General features: G+C 51.4%; 9 non-coding genes across 9 annotated transcripts; all 9 read left to right on the top strand.

Moving 5' to 3' along the window:
- The first annotated feature begins 829 nt into the window (after window positions 1-829).
- TRNAD-GUC (transfer RNA aspartic acid (anticodon GUC)) lies at window positions 830-901 on the top strand. The gene has a single exon. It is a non-coding gene; the product is annotated as a tRNA-Asp (tRNA).
- Window positions 902-2,298: 1,397 nt separating this feature from the next.
- Window positions 2,299-2,370, top strand: TRNAD-GUC (transfer RNA aspartic acid (anticodon GUC)). Its single transcript has one exon. It is a non-coding gene; the product is annotated as a tRNA-Asp (tRNA).
- A 1,397-nt stretch (window positions 2,371-3,767) lies between these two features.
- Window positions 3,768-3,839, top strand: TRNAD-GUC (transfer RNA aspartic acid (anticodon GUC)). The gene has a single exon. It is a non-coding gene; the product is annotated as a tRNA-Asp (tRNA).
- A 2,848-nt stretch (window positions 3,840-6,687) lies between these two features.
- TRNAD-GUC (transfer RNA aspartic acid (anticodon GUC)) lies at window positions 6,688-6,759 on the top strand. Its single transcript has one exon. It is a non-coding gene; the product is annotated as a tRNA-Asp (tRNA).
- Window positions 6,760-8,156: 1,397 nt separating this feature from the next.
- TRNAD-GUC (transfer RNA aspartic acid (anticodon GUC)) lies at window positions 8,157-8,228 on the top strand. The gene has a single exon. It is a non-coding gene; the product is annotated as a tRNA-Asp (tRNA).
- A 4,317-nt stretch (window positions 8,229-12,545) lies between these two features.
- On the top strand, window positions 12,546-12,617 carry TRNAD-GUC (transfer RNA aspartic acid (anticodon GUC)). Its single transcript has one exon. It is a non-coding gene; the product is annotated as a tRNA-Asp (tRNA).
- A 2,865-nt stretch (window positions 12,618-15,482) lies between these two features.
- TRNAD-GUC (transfer RNA aspartic acid (anticodon GUC)) lies at window positions 15,483-15,554 on the top strand. The gene has a single exon. It is a non-coding gene; the product is annotated as a tRNA-Asp (tRNA).
- Window positions 15,555-16,950: 1,396 nt separating this feature from the next.
- Window positions 16,951-17,022, top strand: TRNAD-GUC (transfer RNA aspartic acid (anticodon GUC)). Its single transcript has one exon. It is a non-coding gene; the product is annotated as a tRNA-Asp (tRNA).
- Window positions 17,023-21,294: 4,272 nt separating this feature from the next.
- TRNAD-GUC (transfer RNA aspartic acid (anticodon GUC)) lies at window positions 21,295-21,366 on the top strand. The gene has a single exon. It is a non-coding gene; the product is annotated as a tRNA-Asp (tRNA).
- Window positions 21,367-23,151: the final 1,785 nt, after the last annotated feature.

Genomic DNA, 23,151 nt, shown 5'->3' with positions numbered 1-23,151 from the left:
TTGCAGCAAGCCTTCACAAAGCAGCAGGGAGCGCCGTTCCAGATGGGAAACTTGAGACTGGATGTCCAGAAAAGCAAGACGTCAGAAGCGAAACCTTTTTCCTGCAGGGTGTGGCATACCATCCGCTTGCTCATTGCGACAGAGGTGGCACTAATGAAGGAAGAGGTCAACGTTACGTTCTTCTTTAAAATGCAAGGCCAGGAAAAGTGGCAGCGGTGGGATTTGAACCCACGCCTCCGAAGAGACTGGAGCCTTAATCCAGCGCCTTAGACCGCTCGGCCACGCTACCTCCCTGCTAGTCGCCGAAAGCGGAACTTGACCCGTTGCCCGGCCCGCTTTAGTGCTTTGCCTTTTCTCCTTGGAAAGTCTGGAGACAGGCAGTGGAAGGGCAGGCAAACTGTCAGGTGCGCAGAGGAGGGGAGACCATGAGGCAAGGTGGAGATGGGGGCAAGAAGTGAGAAAAAAACTAATCGCAAGCTAGGGCAGGATTCGGAAAGTGAAGCCGAAAAGGGGCTTAGCATGCAGCCCAGGGGTTTCTTTGACTGTCCTAAGCCCACAGGGACTTTGCCGTCCTCAGCTCATGAGACTTGAGATGGGTAGCTTGATTTGCTGAGGAAATGCGGGATGACAGATTCAACTCTGGAGTCAAACATAGCCCGGAACTATCGCCTTAAACTGAGTTTTAAGCCTGGTGCCGATAAAAAGAAAGAAATTAGCCTTAGATCGGGCAAGCCGTTTGACGGGGGAAAATGAGACCCCCCTAGGCCAGCTAGGTGGTCGCTGGATGCTGTGCAGACATCAGCAGCTGTTCATTTCATGCCCTCACGTCTCCTCGTTAGTATAGTGGTCAGTATCCCCGCCTGTCACGCGGGAGACCGGGGTTCAATTCCCCGACGGGGAGGTTAAACCGTTTCTGGATTTTTTTTAGTTCTTGACAAATATTCTTGAAGATTAGGCTGAGTCAAGTAGGGAATGGGTGCCAAGAACTGACTCTTTAAGAAAAAAGCACCGGCAACGCTAGTCATCGTACAATATTTGTGCACAATTGCTTACATTAGGCGGCCGGTCCACTTTATTGAGTCCCCCTCAGCACCATTTAGTGCTCCTGTTGTCTGCGAAGTCCAAATTGTAACCCTGAATCAGTTCCTCTTCTGACCCTTTGTATCATGTTACATGACGAGTAATGATCACCTGTTAGCTTTATCCCTAATTATAACTCTCACTCTTTCCCTGCATCTAACCCTAGCTCTAATCCCATCATTAACCTCGGTCCGGGCACACGCGTGAACCCCTACTCTCATCTCAGCCTCTCCTGGTGATACATCACACCTGGGATCGTTTGCTCCCTGTGGGCTGTGGGAAATTTGCTACCAGCACGCCCTGGAAGTGGGGCTCATTCCGCTGCAACGGGAGGTCTTCCCAGGACGCGTCACAGCTCAACGCAAGAGCTCCTGGGTTTCGAAGGCTCTTGCAGCAAGCCTTCACAAAGCAGCAGGGAGCGCCGTTCCAGATGGGAAACTTGAGACTGGATGTCCAGAAAAGCAAGACGTCAGAAGCGAAACCTTTTTCCTGCAGGGTGTGGCATACCATCCGCTTGCTCATTGCGACAGAGGTGGCACTAATGAAGGAAGAGGTCAACGTTACGTTCTTCTTTAAAATGCAAGGCCAGGAAAAGTGGCAGCGGTGGGATTTGAACCCACGCCTCCGAAGAGACTGGAGCCTTAATCCAGCGCCTTAGACCGCTCGGCCACGCTACCTCCCTGCTAGTCGCCGAAAGCGGAACTTGACCCGTTGCCCGGCCCGCTTTAGTGCTTTGCCTTTTCTCCTTGGAAAGTCTGGAGACAGGCAGTGGAAGGGCAGGCAAACTGTCAGGTGCGCAGAGGAGGGGAGACCATGAGGCAAGGTGGGAGATGGGGGCAAGAAGTGAGAAAAAAACTAATCGCAAGCTAGGGCAGGATTCGGAAAGTGAAGCCGAAAAGGGGCTTAGCATGCAGCCCAGGGGTTTCTTTGACTGTCCTAAGCCCACAGGGACTTTGCCGTCCTCAGCTCATGAGACTTGAGATGGGTAGCTTGATTTGCTGAGGAAATGCGGGATGACAGATTCAACTCTGGAGTCAAACATAGCCCGGAACTATCGCCTTAAACTGAGTTTTAAGCCTGGTGCCGATAAAAAGAAAGAAATTAGCCTTAGATCGGGCAAGCCGTTTGACGGGGGAAAATGAGACCCCCCTAGGCCAGCTAGGTGGTCGCTGGATGCTGTGCAGACATCAGCAGCTGTTCATTTCATGCCCTCACGTCTCCTCGTTAGTATAGTGGTCAGTATCCCCGCCTGTCACGCGGGAGACCGGGGTTCAATTCCCCGACGGGGAGGTTAAACCTTTTCTGGATTTTTTTTAGTTCTTGACAAATATTCTTGAAGATTAGGCTGAGTCAAGTAGGGAATGGGTGCCAAGAACTGACTCTTTAAGAAAAAAGCACCGGCAACGCTAGTCATCGTACAATATTTGTGCACAATTGCTTACATTAGGCGGCCGGTCCACTTTATTGAGTCCCCCTCAGCACCATTTAGTGCTCCTGTTGTCTGCGAAGTCCAAATTGTAACCCTGAATCAGTTCCTCTTCTGACCCTTTGTATCATGTTACATGACGAGTAATGATCACCTGTTAGCTTTATCCCTAATTATAACTCTCACTCTTTCCCTGCATCTAACCCTAGCTCTAATCCCATCATTAACCTCGGTCCGGGCACACGCGTGAACCCCTACTCTCATCTCAGCCTCTCCTGGTGATACATCACACCTGGGATCGTTTGCTCCCTGTGGGCTGTGGGAAATTTGCTACCAGCACGCCCTGGAAGTGGGGCTCATTCCGCTGCAACGGGAGGTCTTCCCAGGACGCGTCACAGCTCAACGCAAGAGCTCCTGGGTTTCGAAGGCTCTTGCAGCAAGCCTTCACAAAGCAGCAGGGAGCGCCGTTCCAGATGGGAAACTTGAGACTGGATGTCCAGAAAAGCAAGACGTCAGAAGCGAAACCTTTTTCCTGCAGGGTGTGGCATACCATCCGCTTGCTCATTGCGACAGAGGTGGCACTAATGAAGGAAGAGGTCAACGTTACGTTCTTCTTTAAAATGCAAGGCCAGGAAAAGTGGCAGCGGTGGGATTTGAACCCACGCCTCCGAAGAGACTGGAGCCTTAATCCAGCGCCTTAGACCGCTCGGCCACGCTACCTCCCTGCTAGTCGCCGAAAGCGGAACTTGACCCGTTGCCCGGCCCGCTTTAGTGCTTTGCCTTTTCTCCTTGTAAAGTCTGGAGACAGGCAGTGGAAGGGCAGGCAAACTGTCAGGTGCGCAGAGGAGGGGAGACCATGAGGCAAGGTGGGAGATGGGGGCAAGAAGTGAGAAAAAAACTAATCGCAAGCTAGGGCAGGATTCGGAAAGTGAAGCCGAAAACGGGCTTAGCATGCAGCCCAGGGGTTTCTTTGACTGTCCTAAGCCCACAGGGACTTTGCCGTCCTCAGCTCATGAGACTTGAGATGGGTAGCTTGATTTGCTGAGGAAATGCGGGATGACAGATTCAACTCTGGAGTCAAACATAGCCCGGAACTATCGCCTTAAACTGAGTTTTAAGCCTGGTGCCGATAAAAAGAAAGAAATTAGCCTTAGATCGGGCAAGCCGTTTGACGGGGGAAAATGAGACCCCCCTAGGCCAGCTAGGTGGTCGCTGGATGCTGTGCAGACATCAGCAGCTGTTCATTTCATGCCCTCACGTCTCCTCGTTAGTATAGTGGTCAGTATCCCCGCCTGTCACGCGGGAGACCGGGGTTCAATTCCCCGACGGGGAGGTTAAACCGTTTCTGGATTTTTTTTAGTTCTTGACAAATATTCTTGAAGATTAGGCTGAGTCAAGTAGGGAATGGGTGCCAAGAACTGACTCTTTAAGAAAAAAGCACCGGCAACGCTAGTCATCGTACAATATTTGTGCACAATTGCTTACATTAGGCGGCCGGTCCACTTTATTGAGTCCCCCTCAGCACCATTTAGTGCTCCTGTTGTCTGCGAAGTCCAAATTGTAACCCTGAATCAGTTCCTCTTCTGACCCTTTGTATCATGTTACATGACGAGTAATGATCACCTGTTAGCTTTATCCCTAATTATAACTCTCACTCTTTCCCTGCATCTAACCCTAGCTCTAATCCCATCATTAACCTCGGTCCGGGCACACGCGTGAACCCCTACTCTCATCTCAGCCTCTCCTGGTGATACATCACACCTGGGATCGTTTGCTCCCTGTGGGCTGTGGGAAATTTGCTACCAGCACGCCCTGGAAGTGGGGCTCATTCCGCTGCAACGGGAGGTCTTCCCAGGACGCGTCACAGCTCAACGCAAGAGCTCCTGGGTTTCGAAGGCTCTTGCAGCAAGCCTTCACAAAGCAGCAGGGAGCGCCGTTCCAGATGGGAAACTTGAGACTGGATGTCCAGAAAAGCAAGACGTCAGAAGCGAAACCTTTTTCCTGCAGGGTGTGGCATACCATCCGCTTGCTCATTGCGACAGAGGTGGCACTAATGAAGGAAGAGGTCAACGTTACGTTCTTCTTTAAAATGCAAGGCCAGGAAAAGTGGCAGCGGTGGGATTTGAACCCACGCCTCCGAAGAGACTGGAGCCTTAATCCAGCGCCTTAGACCGCTCGGCCACGCTACCTCCCTGCTAGTCGCCGAAAGCGGAACTTGACCCGTTGCCCGGCCCGCTTTAGTGCTTTGCCTTTTCTCCTTGGAAAGTCTGGAGACAGGCAGTGGAAGGGCAGGCAAACTGTCAGGTGCGCAGAGGAGGGGAGACCATGAGGCAAGGTGGGAGATGGGGGCAAGAAGTGAGAAAAAAACTAATCGCAAGCTAGGGCAGGATTCGGAAAGTGAAGCCGAAAAGGGGCTTAGCATGCAGCCCAGGGGTTTCTTTGACTGTCCTAAGCCCACAGGGACTTTGCCGTCCTCAGCTCATGAGACTTGATATGGGTAGCTTGATTTGCTGAGGAAATGCGGGATGACAGATTCAACTCTGGAGTCAAACATAGCCCGGAACTATCGCCTTAAACTGAGTTTTAAGCCTGGTGCCGATAAAAAGAAAGAAATTAGCCTTAGATCGGGCAAGCCGTTTGACGGGGGAAAATGAGACCCCCTAGGCCAGCTAGGTGGTCGCTGGATGCTGTGCAGACATCAGCAGCTGTTCATTTCATGCCCTCACGTCTCCTCGTTAGTATAATGGTCAGTATCCCCGCCTGTCACGCGGGAGACCGGGGGGAGGTTAAACCTTTTCTGGATTTTTTTTAGTTCTTGACAAATATTCTTGAAGATTAGGCTGAGTCAAGTAGGGAATGGGTGCCAAGAACTGACTCTTTAAGAAAAAAGCACCGGCAACGCTAGTCATCGTACAATATTTGTGCACAATTGCTTACATTAGGCGGCCGGTCCACTTTATTGAGTCCCCCTCAGCACCATTTAGTGCTCCTGTTGTCTGCGAAGTCCAAATTGTAACCCTGAATCAGTTCCTCTTCTGACCCTTTGTATCATGTTACATGACGAGTAATGATCACCTGTTAGCTTTATCCCTAATTATAACTCTCACTCTTTCCCTGCATCTAACCCTAGCTCTAATCCCATCATTAACCTCGGTCCGGGCACACGCGTGAACCCCTACTCTCATCTCAGCCTCTCCTGGTGATACATCACACCTGGGATCGTTTGCTCCCTGTGGGCTGTGGGAAATTTGCTACCAGCACGCCCTGGAAGTGGGGCTCATTCCGCTGCAACGGGAGGTCTTCCCAGGACGCGTCACAGCTCAACGCAAGAGCTCCTGGGTTTCGAAGGGTCTTGCAGCAAGCCTTCACAAAGCAGCAGGGAGCGCCGTTCCAGATGGGAAACTTGAGACTGGATGTCCAGAAAAGCAAGACGTCAGAAGCGAAACCTTTTTCCTGCAGGGTGTGGCATACCATCCGCTTGCTCATTGCGACAGAGGTGGCACTAATGAAGGAAGAGGTCAACGTTACGTTCTTCTTTAAAATGCAAGGCCAGGAAAAGTGGCAGCGGTGGGATTTGAACCCACGCCTCCGAAGAGACTGGAGCCTTAATCCAGCGCCTTAGACCGCTCGGCCACGCTACCTCCCTGCTAGTCGCCGAAAGCGGAACTTGACCCGTTGCCCGGCCCGCTTTAGTGCTTTGCCTTTTCTCCTTGGAAAGTCTGGAGACAGGCAGTGGAAGGGCAGGCAAACTGTCAGGTGCGCAGAGGAGGGGAGACCATGAGGCAAGGTGGGAGATGGGGGCAAGAAGTGAGAAAAAAACTAATCGCAAGCTAGGGCAGGATTCGGAAAGTGAAGCCGAAAAGGGGCTTAGCATGCAGCCCAGGGGTTTCTTTGACTGTCCTAAGCCCACAGGGACTTTGCCGTCCTCAGCTCATGAGACTTGAGATGGGTAGCTTGATTTGCTGAGGAAATGCGGGATGACAGATTCAACTCTGGAGTCAAACATAGCCCGGAACTATCGCCTTAAACTGAGTTTTAAGCCTGGTGCCGATAAAAAGAAAGAAATTAGCCTTAGATCGGGCAAGCCGTTTGACGGGGGAAAATGAGACCCCCTAGGCCAGCTAGGTGGTCGCTGGATGCTGTGCAGACATCAGCAGCTGTTCATTTCATGCCCTCACGTCTCCTCGTTAGTATAGTGGTCAGTATCCCCGCCTGTCACGCGGGAGACCGGGGTTCAATTCCCCGACGGGGAGGTTAAACCTTTTCTGGATTTTTTTTAGTTCTTGACAAATATTCTTGAAGATTAGGCTGAGTCAAGTAGGGAATGGGTGCCAAGAACTGACTCTTTAAGAAAAAAGCACCGGCAACGCTAGTCATCGTACAATATTTGTGCACAATTGCTTACATTAGGCGGCCGGTCCACTTTATTGAGTCCCCCTCAGCACCATTTAGTGCTCCTGTTGTCTGCGAAGTCCAAATTGTAACCCTGAATCAGTTCCTCTTCTGACCCTTTGTATCATGTTACATGACGAGTAATGATCACCTGTTAGCTTTATCCCTAATTATAACTCTCACTCTTTCCCTGCATCTAACCCTAGCTCTAATCCCATCATTAACCTCGGTCCGGGCACACGCGTGAACCCCTACTCTCATCTCAGCCTCTCCTGGTGATACATCACACCTGGGATCGTTTGCTCCCTGTGGGCTGTGGGAAATTTGCTACCAGCACGCCCTGGAAGTGGGGCTCATTCCGCTGCAACGGGAGGTCTTCCCAGGACGCGTCACAGCTCAACGCAAGAGCTCCTGGGTTTCGAAGGCTCTTGCAGCAAGCCTTCACAAAGCAGCAGGGAGCGCCGTTCCAGATGGGAAACTTGAGACTGGATGTCCAGAAAAGCAAGACGTCAGAAGCGAAACCTTTTTCCTGCAGGGTGTGGCATACCATCCGCTTGCTCATTGCGACAGAGGTGGCACTAATGAAGGAAGAGGTCAACGTTACGTTCTTCTTTAAAATGCAAGGCCAGGAAAAGTGGCAGCGGTGGGATTTGAACCCACGCCTCCGAAGAGACTGGAGCCTTAATCCAGCGCCTTAGACCGCTCGGCCACGCTACCTCCCTGCTAGTCGCCGAAAGCGGAACTTGACCCGTTGCCCGGCCCGCTTTAGTGCTTTGCCTTTTCTCCTTGTAAAGTCTGGAGACAGGCAGTGGAAGGGCAGGCAAACTGTCAGGTGCGCAGAGGAGGGGAGACCATGAGGCAAGGTGGGAGATGGGGGCAAGAAGTGAGAAAAAAACTAATCGCAAGCTAGGGCAGGATTCGGAAAGTGAAGCCGAAAACGGGCTTAGCATGCAGCCCAGGGGTTTCTTTGACTGTCCTAAGCCCACAGGGACTTTGCCGTCCTCAGCTCATGAGACTTGAGATGGGTAGCTTGATTTGCTGAGGAAATGCGGGATGACAGATTCAACTCTGGAGTCAAACATAGCCCGGAACTATCGCCTTAAACTGAGTTTTAAGCCTGGTGCCGATAAAAAGAAAGAAATTAGCCTTAGATCGGGCAAGCCGTTTGACGGGGGAAAATGAGACCCCCCTAGGCCAGCTAGGTGGTCGCTGGATGCTGTGCAGACATCAGCAGCTGTTCATTTCATGCCCTCACGTCTCCTCGTTAGTATAGTGGTCAGTATCCCCGCCTGTCACGCGGGAGACCGGGGTTCAATTCCCCGACGGGGAGGTTAAACCGTTTCTGGATTTTTTTTAGTTCTTGACAAATATTCTTGAAGATTAGGCTGAGTCAAGTAGGGAATGGGTGCCAAGAACTGACTCTTTAAGAAAAAAGCACCGGCAACGCTAGTCATCGTACAATATTTGTGCACAATTGCTTACATTAGGCGGCCGGTCCACTTTATTGAGTCCCCCTCAGCACCATTTAGTGCTCCTGTTGTCTGCGAAGTCCAAATTGTAACCCTGAATCAGTTCCTCTTCTGACCCTTTGTATCATGTTACATGACGAGTAATGATCACCTGTTAGCTTTATCCCTAATTATAACTCTCACTCTTTCCCTGCATCTAACCCTAGCTCTAATCCCATCATTAACCTCGGTCCGGGCACACGCGTGAACCCCTACTCTCATCTCAGCCTCTCCTGGTGATACATCACACCTGGGATCGTTTGCTCCCTGTGGGCTGTGGGAAATTTGCTACCAGCACGCCCTGGAAGTGGGGCTCATTCCGCTGCAACGGGAGGTCTTCCCAGGACGCGTCACAGCTCAACGCAAGAGCTCCTGGGTTTCGAAGGCTCTTGCAGCAAGCCTTCACAAAGCAGCAGGGAGCGCCGTTCCAGATGGGAAACTTGAGACTGGATGTCCAGAAAAGCAAGACGTCAGAAGCGAAACCTTTTTCCTGCAGGGTGTGGCATACCATCCGCTTGCTCATTGCGACAGAGGTGGCACTAATGAAGGAAGAGGTCAACGTTACGTTCTTCTTTAAAATGCAAGGCCAGGAAAAGTGGCAGCGGTGGGATTTGAACCCACGCCTCCGAAGAGACTGGAGCCTTAATCCAGCGCCTTAGACCGCTCGGCCACGCTACCTCCCTGCTAGTCGCCGAAAGCGGAACTTGACCCGTTGCCCGGCCCGCTTTAGTGCTTTGCCTTTTCTCCTTGGAAAGTCTGGAGACAGGCAGTGGAAGGGCAGGCAAACTGTCAGGTGCGCAGAGGAGGGGAGACCATGAGGCAAGGTGGGAGATGGGGGCAAGAAGTGAGAAAAAAACTAATCGCAAGCTAGGGCAGGATTCGGAAAGTGAAGCCGAAAAGGGGCTTAGCATGCAGCCCAGGGGTTTCTTTGACTGTCCTAAGCCCACAGGGACTTTGCCGTCCTCAGCTCATGAGACTTGATATGGGTAGCTTGATTTGCTGAGGAAATGCGGGATGACAGATTCAACTCTGGAGTCAAACATAGCCCGGAACTATCGCCTTAAACTGAGTTTTAAGCCTGGTGCCGATAAAAAGAAAGAAATTAGCCTTAGATCGGGCAAGCCGTTTGACGGGGGAAAATGAGACCCCCTAGGCCAGCTAGGTGGTCGCTGGATGCTGTGCAGACATCAGCAGCTGTTCATTTCATGCCCTCACGTCTCCTCGTTAGTATAATGGTCAGTATCCCCGCCTGTCACGCGGGAGACCGGGGGGAGGTTAAACCTTTTCTGGATTTTTTTTAGTTCTTGACAAATATTCTTGAAGATTAGGCTGAGTCAAGTAGGGAATGGGTGCCAAGAACTGACTCTTTAAGAAAAAAGCACCGGCAACGCTAGTCATCGTACAATATTTGTGCACAATTGCTTACATTAGGCGGCCGGTCCACTTTATTGAGTCCCCCTCAGCACCATTTAGTGCTCCTGTTGTCTGCGAAGTCCAAATTGTAACCCTGAATCAGTTCCTCTTCTGACCCTTTGTATCATGTTACATGACGAGTAATGATCACCTGTTAGCTTTATCCCTAATTATAACTCTCACTCTTTCCCTGCATCTAACCCTAGCTCTAATCCCATCATTAACCTCGGTCCGGGCACACGCGTGAACCCCTACTCTCATCTCAGCCTCTCCTGGTGATACATCACACCTGGGATCGTTTGCTCCCTGTGGGCTGTGGGAAATTTGCTACCAGCACGCCCTGGAAGTGGGGCTCATTCCGCTGCAACGGGAGGTCTTCCCAGGACGCGTCACAGCTCAACGCAAGAGCTCCTGGGTTTCGAAGGGTCTTGCAGCAAGCCTTCACAAAGCAGCAGGGAGCGCCGTTCCAGATGGGAAACTTGAGACTGGATGTCCAGAAAAGCAAGACGTCAGAAGCGAAACCTTTTTCCTGCAGGGTGTGGCATACCATCCGCTTGCTCATTGCGACAGAGGTGGCACTAATGAAGGAAGAGGTCAACGTTACGTTCTTCTTTAAAATGCAAGGCCAGGAAAAGTGGCAGCGGTGGGATTTGAACCCACGCCTCCGAAGAGACTGGAGCCTTAATCCAGCGCCTTAGACCGCTCGGCCACGCTACCTCCCTGCTAGTCGCCGAAAGCGGAACTTGACCCGTTGCCCGGCCCGCTTTAGTGCTTTGCCTTTTCTCCTTGGAAAGTCTGGAGACAGGCAGTGGAAGGGCAGGCAAACTGTCAGGTGCGCAGAGGAGGGGAGACCATGAGGCAAGGTGGGAGATGGGGGCAAGAAGTGAGAAAAAAACTAATCGCAAGCTAGGGCAGGATTCGGAAAGTGAAGCCGAAAAGGGGCTTAGCATGCAGCCCAGGGGTTTCTTTGACTGTCCTAAGCCCACAGGGACTTTGCCGTCCTCAGCTCATGAGACTTGAGATGGGTAGCTTGATTTGCTGAGGAAATGCGGGATGACAGATTCAACTCTGGAGTCAAACATAGCCCGGAACTATCGCCTTAAACTGAGTTTTAAGCCTGGTGCCGATAAAAAGAAAGAAATTAGCCTTAGATCGGGCAAGCCGTTTGACGGGGGAAAATGAGACCCCCCTAGGCCAGCTAGGTGGTCGCTGGATGCTGTGCAGACATCAGCAGCTGTTCATTTCATGCCCTCACGTCTCCTCGTTAGTATAGTGGTCAGTATCCCCGCCTGTCACGCGGGAGACCGGGGTCCAATTCCCCGACGGGGAGGTTAAACCTTTTCTGGATTTTTTTTAGTTCTTGACAAATATTCTTGAAGATTAGGCTGAGTCAAGTAGGGAATGGGTGCCAAGAACTGACTCTTTAAGAAAAAAGCACCGGCAACGCTAGTCATCGTACAATATTTGTGCACAATTGCTTACATTAGGCGGCCGGTCCACTTTATTGAGTCCCCCTCAGCACCATTTAGTGCTCCTGTTGTCTGCGAAGTCCAAATTGTAACCCTGAATCAGTTCCTCTTCTGACCCTTTGTATCATGTTACATGACGAGTAATGATCACCTGTTAGCTTTATCCCTAATTATAACTCTCACTCTTTCCCTGCATCTAACCCTAGCTCTAATCCCATCATTAACCTCGGTCCGGGCACACGCGTGAACCCCTACTCTCATCTCAGCCTCTCCTGGTGATACATCACACCTGGGATCGTTTGCTCCCTGTGGGCTGTGGGAAATTTGCTACCAGCACGCCCTGGAAGTGGGGCTCATTCCGCTGCAACGGGAGGTCTTCCCAGGACGCGTCACAGCTCAACGCAAGAGCTCCTGGGTTTCGAAGGCTCTTGCAGCAAGCCTTCACAAAGCAGCAGGGAGCGCCGTTCCAGATGGGAAACTTGAGACTGGATGTCCAGAAAAGCAAGACGTCAGAAGCGAAACCTTTTTCCTGCAGGGTGTGGCATACCATCCGCTTGCTCATTGCGACAGAGGTGGCACTAATGAAGGAAGAGGTCAACGTTACGTTCTTCTTTAAAATGCAAGGCCAGGAAAAGTGGCAGCGGTGGGATTTGAACCCACGCCTCCGAAGAGACTGGAGCCTTAATCCAGCGCCTTAGACCGCTCGGCCACGCTACCTCCCTGCTAGTCGCCGAAAGCGGAACTTGACCCGTTGCCCGGCCCGCTTTAGTGCTTTGCCTTTTCTCCTTGGAAAGTCTGGAGACAGGCAGTGGAAGGGCAGGCAAACTGTCAGGTGCGCAGAGGAGGGGAGACCATGAGGCAAGGTGGGAGATGGGGGCAAGAAGTGAGAAAAAAACTAATCGCAAGCTAGGGCAGGATTCGGAAAGTGAAGCCGAAAAGGGGCTTAGCATGCAGCCCAGGGGTTTCTTTGACTGTCCTAAGCCCACAGGGACTTTGCCGTCCTCAGCTCATGAGACTTGAGATGGGTAGCTTGATTTGCTGAGGAAATGCGGGATGACAGATTCAACTCTGGAGTCAAACATAGCCCGGAACTATCGCCTTAAACTGAGTTTTAAGCCTGGTGCCGATAAAAAGAAAGAAATTAGCCTTAGATCGGGCAAGCCGTTTGACGGGGGAAAATGAGACCCCCTAGGCCAGCTAGGTGGTCGCTGGATGCTGTGCAGACATCAGCAGCTGTTCATTTCATGCCCTCACGTCTCCTCGTTAGTATAGTGGTCAGTATCCCCGCCTGTCACGCGGGAGACCGGGGTTCAATTCCCCGACGGGGAGGTTAAACCTTTTCTGGATTTTTTTTAGTTCTTGACAAATATTCTTGAAGATTAGGCTGAGTCAAGTAGGGAATGGGTGCCAAGAACTGACTCTTTAAGAAAAAAGCACCGGCAACGCTAGTCATCGTACAATATTTGTGCACAATTGCTTACATTAGGCGGCCGGTCCACTTTATTGAGTCCCCCTCAGCACCATTTAGTGCTCCTGTTGTCTGCGAAGTCCAAATTGTAACCCTGAATCAGTTCCTCTTCTGACCCTTTGTATCATGTTACATGACGAGTAATGATCACCTGTTAGCTTTATCCCTAATTATAACTCTCACTCTTTCCCTGCATCTAACCCTAGCTCTAATCCCATCATTAACCTCGGTCCGGGCACACGCGTGAACCCCTACTCTCATCTCAGCCTCTCCTGGTGATACATCACACCTGGGATCGTTTGCTCCCTGTGGGCTGTGGGAAATTTGCTACCAGCACGCCCTGGAAGTGGGGCTCATTCCGCTGCAACGGGAGGTCTTCCCAGGACGCGTCACAGCTCAACCCAAGAGCTCCTGGGTTTCGAAGGGTCTTGCAGCAAGCCTTCACAAAGCAGCAGGGAGCGCCGTTCCAGATGGGAAACTTGAGACTGGATGTCCAGAAAAGCAAGACGTCAGAAGCGAAACCTTTTTCCTGCAGGGTGTGGCATACCATCCGCTTGCTCATTGCGACAGAGGTGGCACTAATGAAGGAAGAGGTCAACGTTACGTTCTTCTTTAAAATGCAAGGCCAGGAAAAGTGGCAGCGGTGGGATTTGAACCCACGCCTCCGAAGAGACTGGAGCCTTAATCCAGCGCCTTAGACCGCTCGGCCACGCTACCTCCCTGCTAGTCGCCGAAAGCGGAACTTGACCCGTTGCCCGGCCCGCTTTAGTGCTTTGCCTTTTCTCCTTGGAAAGTCTGGAGACAGGCAGTGGAAGGGCAGGCAAACTGTCAGGTGCGCAGAGGAGGGGAGACCATGAGGCAAGGTGGGAGATGGGGACAAGAAGTGAGAAAAAAACTAATCGCAAGCTAGGGCAGGATTCGGAAAGTGAAGCCGAAAAGGGGCTTAGCATGCAGCCCAGGGGTTTCTTTGACTGTCCTAAGCCCACAGGGACTTTGCCGTCCTCAGCTCATGAGACTTGAGATGGGTAGCTTGATTTGCTGAGGAAATGCGGGATGACAGATTCAACTCTGGAGTCAAACATAGCCCGGAACTATCGCCTTAAACTGAGTTTTAAGCCTGGTGCCGATAAAAAGAAAGAAATTAGCCTTAGATCGGGCAAGCCGTTTGACGGGGGAAAATGAGACCCCCTAGGCCAGCTAGGTGGTCGCTGGATGCTGTGCAGACATCAGCAGCTGTTCATTTCATGCCCTCACGTCTCCTCGTTAGTATAGTGGTCAGTATCCCCGCCTGTCACGCGGGAGACCGGGGCTCAATTCCCCGACGGGGAGGTTAAACCTTTTCTGGATTTTTTTTAGTTCTTGACAAATATTCTTGAAGATTAGGCTGAGTCAAGTAGGGAATGGGTGCCAAGAACTGACTCTTTAAGAAAAAAGCACCGGCAACGCTAGTCATCGTACAATATTTGTGCACAATTGCTTACATTAGGCGGCCGGTCCACTTTATTGAGTCCCCCTCAGCACCATTTAGTGCTCCTGTTGTCTGCGAAGTCCAAATTGTAACCCTGAATCAGTTCCTCTTCTGACCCTTTGTATCATGTTACATGACGAGTAATGATCACCTGTTAGCTTTATCCCTAATTATAACTCTCACTCTTTCCCTGCATCTAACCCTAGCTCTAATCCCATCATTAACCTCGGTCCGGGCACACGCGTGAACCCCTACTCTCATCTCAGCCTCTCCTGGTGATACATCACACCTGGGATCGTTTGCTCCCTGTGGGCTGTGGGAAATTTGCTACCAGCACGCCCTGGAAGTGGGGCTCATTCCGCTGCAACGGGAGGTCTTCCCAGGACGCGTCACAGCTCAACGCAAGAGCTCCTGGGTTTCGAAGGCTCTTGCAGCAAGCCTTCACAAAGCAGCAGGGAGCGCCGTTCCAGATGGGAAACTTGAGACTGGATGTCCAGAAAAGCAAGACGTCAGAAGCGAAACCTTTTTCCTGCAGGGTGTGGCATACCATCCGCTTGCTCATTGCGACAGAGGTGGCACTAATGAAGGAAGAGGTCAACGTTACGTTCTTCTTTAAAATGCAAGGCCAGGAAAAGTGGCAGCGGTGGGATTTGAACCCACGCCTCCGAAGAGACTGGAGCCTTAATCCAGCGCCTTAGACCGCTCGGCCACGCTACCTCCCTGCTAGTCGCCGAAAGCGGAACTTGACCCGTTGCCCGGCCCGCTTTAGTGCTTTGCCTTTTCTCCTTGGAAAGTCTGGAGACAGGCAGTGGAAGGGCAGGCAAACTGTCAGGTGCGCAGAGGAGGGGAGACCATGAGGCAAGGTGGGAGATGGGGGCAAGAAGTGAGAAAAAAACTAATCGCAAGCTAGGGCAGGATTCGGAAAGTGAAGCCGAAAAGGGGCTTAGCATGCAGCCCAGGGGTTTCTTTGACTGTCCTAAGCCCACAGGGACTTTGCCGTCCTCAGCTCATGAGACTTGATATGGGTAGCTTGATTTGCTGAGGAAATGCGGGATGACAGATTCAACTCTGGAGTCAAACATAGCCCGGAACTATCGCCTTAAACTGAGTTTTAAGCCTGGTGCCGATAAAAAGAAAGAAATTAGCCTTAGATCGGGCAAGCCGTTTGACGGGGGAAAATGAGACCCCCCTAGGCCAGCTAGGTGGTCGCTGGATGCTGTGCAGACATCAGCAGCTGTTCATTTCATGCCCTCACGTCTCCTCGTTAGTATAGTGGTCAGTATCCCCGCCTGTCACGCGGGAGACCGGGGTTCAATTCCCCGACGGGGAGGTTAAACCTTTTCTGGATTTTTTTTAGTTCTTGACAAATATTCTTGAAGATTAGGCTGAGTCAAGTAGGGAATGGGTGCCAAGAACTGACTCTTTAAGAAAAAAGCACCGGCAACGCTAGTCATCGTACAATATTTGTGCACAATTGCTTACATTAGGCGGCCGGTCCACTTTATTGAGTCCCCCTCAGCACCATTTAGTGCTCCTGTTGTCTGCGAAGTCCAAATTGTAACCCTGAATCAGTTCCTCTTCTGACCCTTTGTATCATGTTACATGACGAGTAATGATCACCTGTTAGCTTTATCCCTAATTATAACTCTCACTCTTTCCCTGCATCTAACCCTAGCTCTAATCCCATCATTAACCTCGGTCCGGGCACACGCGTGAACCCTTACTCTCATCTCAGCCTCTCCTGGTGATACATCACACCTGGGATCGTTTGCTCCCTGTGGGCTGTGGGAAATTTGCTACCAGCACGCCCTGGAAGTGGGGCTCATTCCGCTGCAACGGGAGGTCTTCCCAGGACGCGTCACAGCTCAACGCAAGAGCTCCTGGGTTTCGAAGGCTCTTGCAGCAAGCCTTCACAAAGCAGCAGGGAGCGCCGTTCCAGATGGGAAACTTGAGACTGGATGTCCAGAAAAGCAAGACGTCAGAAGCGAAACCTTTTTCCTGCAGGGTGTGGCATACCATCCGCTTGCTCATTGCGACAGAGGTGGCACTAATGAAGGAAGAGGTCAACGTTACGTTCTTCTTTAAAATGCAAGGCCAGGAAAAGTGGCAGCGGTGGGATTTGAACCCACGCCTCCGAAGAGACTGGAGCCTTAATCCAGCGCCTTAGACCGCTCGGCCACGCTACCTCCCTGCTAGTCGCCGAAAGCGGAACTTGACCCGTTGCCCGGCCCGCTTTAGTGCTTTGCCTTTTCTCCTTGGAAAGTCTGGAGACAGGCAGTGGAAGGGCAGGCAAACTGTCAGGTGCGCAGAGGAGGGGAGACCATGAGGCAAGGTGGGAGATGGGGGCAAGAAGTGAGAAAAAAACTAATCGCAAGCTAGGGCAGGATTCGGAAAGTGAAGCCGAAAAGGGGCTTAGCATGCAGCCCAGGGGTTTCTTTGACTGTCCTAAGCCCACAGGGACTTTGCCGTCCTCAGCTCATGAGACTTGAGATGGGTAGCTTGATTTGCTGAGGAAATGCGGGATGACAGATTCAACTCTGGAGTCAAACATAGCCCGGAACTATCGCCTTAAACTGAGTTTTAAGCCTGGTGCCGATAAAAAGAAAGAAATTAGCCTTAGATCGGGCAAGCCGTTTGACGGGGGAAAATGAGACCCCCTAGGCCAGCTAGGTGGTCGCTGGATGCTGTGCAGACATCAGCAGCTGTTCATTTCATGCCCTCACGTCTCCTCGTTAGTATAGTGGTCAGTATCCCCGCCTGTCACGCGGGAGACCGGGGTTCAATTCCCCGACGGGGAGGTTAAACCTTTTCTGGATTTTTTTTAGTTCTTGACAAATATTCTTGAAGATTAGGCTGAGTCAAGTAGGGAATGGGTGCCAAGAACTGACTCTTTAAGAAAAAAGCACCGGCAACGCTAGTCATCGTACAATATTTGTGCACAATTGCTTACATTAGGCGGCCGGTCCACTTTATTGAGTCCCCCTCAGCACCATTTAGTGCTCCTGTTGTCTGCGAAGTCCAAATTGTAACCCTGAATCAGTTCCTCTTCTGACCCTTTGTATCATGTTACATGACGAGTAATGATCACCTGTTAGCTTTATCCCTAATTATAACTCTCACTCTTTCCCTGCATCTAACCCTAGCTCTAATCCCATCATTAACCTCGGTCCGGGCACACGCGTGAACCCCTACTCTCATCTCAGCCTCTCCTGGTGATACATCACACCTGGGATCGTTTGCTCCCTGTGGGCTGTGGGAAATTTGCTACCAGCACGCCCTGGAAGTGGGGCTCATTCCGCTGCAACGGGAGGTCTTCCCAGGACGCGTCACAGCTCAACGCAAGAGCTCCTGGGTTTCGAAGGGTCTTGCAGCAAGCCTTCACAAAGCAGCAGGGAGCGCCGTTCCAGATGGGAAACTTGAGACTGGATGTCCAGAAAAGCAAGACGTCAGAAGCGAAACCTTTTTCCTGCAGGGTGTGGCATACCATCCGCTTGCTCATTGCGACAGAGGTGGCACTAATGAAGGAAGAGGTCAACGTTACGTTCTTCTTTAAAATGCAAGGCCAGGAAAAGTGGCAGCGGTGGGATTTGAACCCACGCCTCCGAAGAGACTGGAGCCTTAATCCAGCGCCTTAGACCGCTCGGCCACGCTACCTCCCTGCTAGTCGCCGAAAGCGGAACTTGACCCGTTGCCCGGCCCGCTTTAGTGCTTTGCCTTTTCTCCTTGGAAAGTCTGGAGACAGGCAGTGGAAGGGCAGGCAAACTGTCAGGTGCGCAGAGGAGGGGAGACCATGAGGCAAGGTGGGAGATGGGGGCAAGAAGTGAGAAAAAAACTAATCGCAAGCTAGGGCAGGATTCGGAAAGTGAAGCCGAAAAGGGGCTTAGCATGCAGCCCAGGGGTTTCTTTGACTGTCCTAAGCCCACAGGGACTTTGCCGTCCTCAGCTCATGAGACTTGAGATGGGTAGCTTGATTTGCTGAGGAAATGCGGGATGACAGATTCAACTCTGGAGTCAAACATAGCCCGGAACTATCGCCTTAAACTGAGTTTTAAGCCTGGTGCCGATAAAAAGAAAGAAATTAGCCTTAGATCGGGCAAGCCGTTTGACGGGGGAAAATGAGACCCCCTAGGCCAGCTAGGTGGTCGCTGGATGCTGTGCAGACATCAGCAGCTGTTCATTTCATGCCCTCACGTCTCCTCGTTAGTATAATGGTCAGTATCCCCGCCTGTCACGCGGGAGACCGGGGTTCAATTCCCCGGGAGGTTAAACCTTTTCTGGATTTTTTTTAGTTCTTGACAAATATTCTTGAAGATTAGGCTGAGTCAAGTAGGGAATGGGTGCCAAGAACTGACTCTTTAAGAAAAAAGCACCGGCAACGCTAGTCATCGTACAATATTTGTGCACAATTGCTTACATTAGGCGGCCGGTCCACTTTATTGAGTCCCCCTCAGCACCATTTAGTGCTCCTGTTGTCTGCGAAGTCCAAATTGTAACCCTGAATCAGTTCCTCTTCTGACCCTTTGTATCATGTTACATGACGAGTAATGATCACCTGTTAGCTTTATCCCTAATTATAACTCTCACTCTTTCCCTGCATCTAACCCTAGCTCTAATCCCATCATTAACCTCGGTCCGGGCACACGCGTGAACCCCTACTCTCATCTCAGCCTCTCCTGGTGATACATCACACCTGGGATCGTTTGCTCCCTGTGGGCTGTGGGAAATTTGCTACCAGCACGCCCTGGAAGTGGGGCTCATTCCGCTGCAACGGGAGGTCTTCCCAGGACGCGTCACAGCTCAACGCAAGAGCTCCTGGGTTTCGAAGGGTCTTGCAGCAAGCCTTCACAAAGCAGCAGGGAGCGCCGTTCCAGATGGGAAACTTGAGACTGGATGTCCAGAAAAGCAAGACGTCAGAAGCGAAACCTTTTTCCTGCAGGGTGTGGCATACCATCCGCTTGCTCATTGCGACAGAGGTGGCACTAATGAAGGAAGAGGTCAACGTTACGTTCTTCTTTAAAATGCAAGGCCAGGAAAAGTGGCAGCGGTGGGATTTGAACCCACGCCTCCGAAGAGACTGGAGCCTTAATCCAGCGCCTTAGACCGCTCGGCCACGCTACCTCCCTGCTAGTCGCCGAAAGCGGAACTTGACCCGTTGCCCGGCCCGCTTCAGTGGAAGGGCAGGCAAACTGTCAGGTGCGCAGAGGAGGGGAGACCATGAGGCAAGGTGGGAGATGGGGGCAAGAAGTGAGAAAAAAACTAATCGCAAGCTAGGGCAGGATTCGGAAAGTGAAGCCGAAAAGGGGCTTAGCATGCAGCCCAGGGGTTTCTTTGACTGTCCTAAGCCCACAGGGACTTTGCCGTCCTCAGCTCATGAGACTTGAGATGGGTAGCTTGATTTGCTGAGGAAATGCGGGATGACAGATTCAACTCTGGAGTCAAACATAGCCCGGAACTATCGCCTTAAACTGAGTTTTAAGCCTGGTGCCGATAAAAAGAAAGAAATTAGCCTTAGATCGGGCAAGCCGTTTGACGGGGGAAAATGAGACCCCCTAGGCCATCTAGGTGGTCGCTGGATGCTGTGCAGACATCAGCAGCTGTTCATTTCATGCCCTCACGTCTCCTCGTTAGTATAGTGGTCAGTATCCCCGCCTGTCACGCGGGAGACCGGGGGGAGGTTAAACCTTTTCTGGATTTTTTTTAGTTCTTGACAAATATTCTTGAAGATTAGGCTGAGTCAAGTAGGGAATGGGTGCCAAGAACTGACTCTTTAAGAAAAAAGCACCGGCAACGCTAGTCATCGTACAATATTTGTGCACAATTGCTTACATTAGGCGGCCGGTCCACTTTATTGAGTCCCCCTCAGCACCATTTAGTGCTCCTGTTGTCTGCGAAGTCCAAATTGTAACCCTGAATCAGTTCCTCTTCTGACCCTTTGTATCATGTTACATGACGAGTAATGATCACCTGTTAGCTTTATCCCTAATTATAACTCTCACTCTTTCCCTGCATCTAACCCTAGCTCTAATCCCATCATTAACCTCGGTCCGGCAACACGCGTGAACCCCTACTCTCATCTCAGCCTCTCCTGGTGATACATCACACCTGGGATCGTTTGCTCCCTGTGGGCTGTGGGAAATTTGCTACCAGCACGCCCTGGAAGTGGGGCTCATTCCGCTGCAACGGGAGGTCTTCCCAGGACGCGTCACAGCTCAACGCAAGAGCTCCTGGGTTTCGAAGGCTCTTGCAGCAAGCCTTCACAAAGCAGCAGGGAGCGCCGTTCCAGATGGGAAACTTGAGACTGGATGTCCAGAAAAGCAAGACGTCAGAAGCGAAACCTTTTTCCTGCAGGGTGTGGCATACCATCCGCTTGCTCATTGCGACAGAGGTGGCACTAATGAAGGAAGAGGTCAACGTTACGTTCTTCTTTAAAATGCAAGGCCAGGAAAAGTGGCAGCGGTGGGATTTGAACCCACGCCTCCGAAGAGACTGGAGCCTTAATCCAGCGCCTTAGACCGCTCGGCCACGCTACCTCCCTGCTAGTCGCCGAAAGCGGAACTTGACCCGTTGCCCGGCCCGCTTTAGTGCTTTGCCTTTTCTCCTTGGAAAGTCTGGAGACAGGCAGTGGAAGGGCAGGCAAACTGTCAGGTGCGCAGAGGAGGGGAGACCATGAGGCAAGGTGGGAGATGGGGGCAAGAAGTGAGAAAAAAACTAATCGCAAGCTAGGGCAGGATTCGGAAAGTGAAGCCGAAAAGGGGCTTAGCATGCAGCCCAGGGGTTTCTTTGACTGTCCTAAGCCCACAGGGACTTTGCCGTCCTCAGCTCATGAGACTTGAGATGGGTAGCTTGATTTGCTGAGGAAATGCGGGATGACAGATTCAACTCTGGAGTCAAACATAGCCCGGAACTATCGCCTTAAACTGAGTTTTAAGCCTGGTGCCGATAAAAAGAAAGAAATTAGCCTTAGATCGGGCAAGCCGTTTGACGGGGGAAAATGAGACCCCCTAGGCCATCTAGGTGGTCGCTGGATGCTGTGCAGACATCAGCAGCTGTTCATTTCGTGCCCTCACGTCTCCTCGTTAGTATAGTGGTCAGTATCCCCGCCTGTCACGCGGGAGACCGGGGTTCAATTCCCCGACGGGGAGGTTAAACCTTTTCTGGATTTTTTTTAGTTCTTGACAAATATTCTTGAAGATTAGGCTGAGTCAAGTAGGGAATGGGTGCCAAGAACTGACTCTTTAAGAAAAAAGCACCGGCAACGCTAGTCATCGTACAATATTTGTGCACAATTGCTTACATTAGGCGGCCGGTCCACTTTATTGAGTCCCCCTCAGCACCATTTAGTGCTCCTGTTGTCTGCGAAGTCCAAATTGTAACCCTGAATCAGTTCCTCTTCTGACCCTTTGTATCATGTTACATGACGAGTAATGATCACCTGTTAGCTTTATCCCTAATTATAACTCTCACTCTTTCCCTGCATCTAACCCTAGCTCTAATCCCATCATTAACCTCGGTCCGGGCACACGCGTGAACCCCTACTCTCATCTCAGCCTCTCCTGGTGATACATCACACCTGGGATCGTTTGCTCCCTGTGGGCTGTGGGAAATTTGCTACCAGCACGCCCTGGAAGTGGGGCTCATTCCGCTGCAACGGGAGGTCTTCCCAGGACGCGTCACAGCTCAACGCAAGAGCTCCTGGGTTTCGAAGGCTCTTGCAGCAAGCCTTCACAAAGCAGCAGGGAGCGCCGTTCCAGATGGGAAACTTGAGACTGGATGTCCAGAAAAGCAAGACGTCAGAAGCGAAACCTTTTTCCTGCAGGGTGTGGCATACCATCCGCTTGCTCATTGCGACAGAGGTGGCACTAATGAAGGAAGAGGTCAACGTTACGTTCTTCTTTAAAATGCAAGGCCAGGAAAAGTGGCAGTGGTGGGATTTGAACCCACGCCTCCGAAGAGACTGGAGCCTTAATCCAGCGCCTTAGACCGCTCGGCCACGCTACCTCCCTGCTAGTCGCCGAAAGCGGAACTTGACCCGTTGCCCGGCCCGCTTTAGTGCTTTGCCTTTTCTCCTTGGAAAGTCTGGAGACAGGCAGTGGAAGGGCAGGCAAACTGTCAGGTGCGCAGAGGAGGGGAGACCATGAGGCAAGGTGGGAGATGGGGACAAGAAGTGAGAAAAAAACTAATCGCAAGCTAGGGCAGGATTCGGAAAGTGAAGCCGAAAAGGGGCTTAGCATGCAGCCCAGGGGTTTCTTTGACTGTCCTAAGCCCACAGGGACTTTGCCGTCCTCAGCTCATGAGACTTGAGATGGGTAGCTTGATTTGCTGAGGAAATGCGGGATGACAGATTCAACTCTGGAGTCAAACATAGCCCGGAACTATCGCCTTAAACTGAGTTTTAAGCCTGGTGCCGATAAAAAGAAAGAAATTAGCCTTAGATCGGGCAAGCCGTTTGACGGGGGAAAATGAGACCCCCTAGGCCAGCTAGGTGGTCGCTGGATGCTGTGCAGACATCAGCAGCTGTTCATTCCATGCCCTCACGTCTCCTCGTTAGTATAGTGGTCAGTATCCCCGCCTGTCACGCGGGAGACCGGGGCTCAATTCCCCGACGGGGAGGTTAAACCTATTCTGGATTTTTTTTAGTTCTTGACAAATATTCTTGAAGATTAGGCTGAGTCAAGTAGGGAATGGGTGCCAAGAACTGACTCTTTAAGAAAAAAGCACCGGCAACGCTAGTCATCGTACAATATTTGTGCACAATTGCTTACATTAGGCGGCCGGTCCACTTTATTGAGTCCCCCTCAGCACCATTTAGTGCTCCTGTTGTCTGCGAAGTCCAAATTGTAACCCTGAATCAGTTCCTCTTCTGACCCTTTGTATCATGTTACATGACGAGTAATGATCACCTGTTAGCTTTATCCCTAATTATAACT

Source organism: Ambystoma mexicanum, unplaced genomic scaffold, assembly GCF_040938575.1.
Source record: "Ambystoma mexicanum isolate Mex_15411 unplaced genomic scaffold, UKY_AmexF1_1 Mex_scaf20, whole genome shotgun sequence".
NCBI classification, from domain to species: domain Eukaryota; kingdom Metazoa; phylum Chordata; class Amphibia; order Caudata; family Ambystomatidae; genus Ambystoma; species Ambystoma mexicanum.
This window is presented reverse-complemented; position numbering and strand designations above follow the sequence as displayed.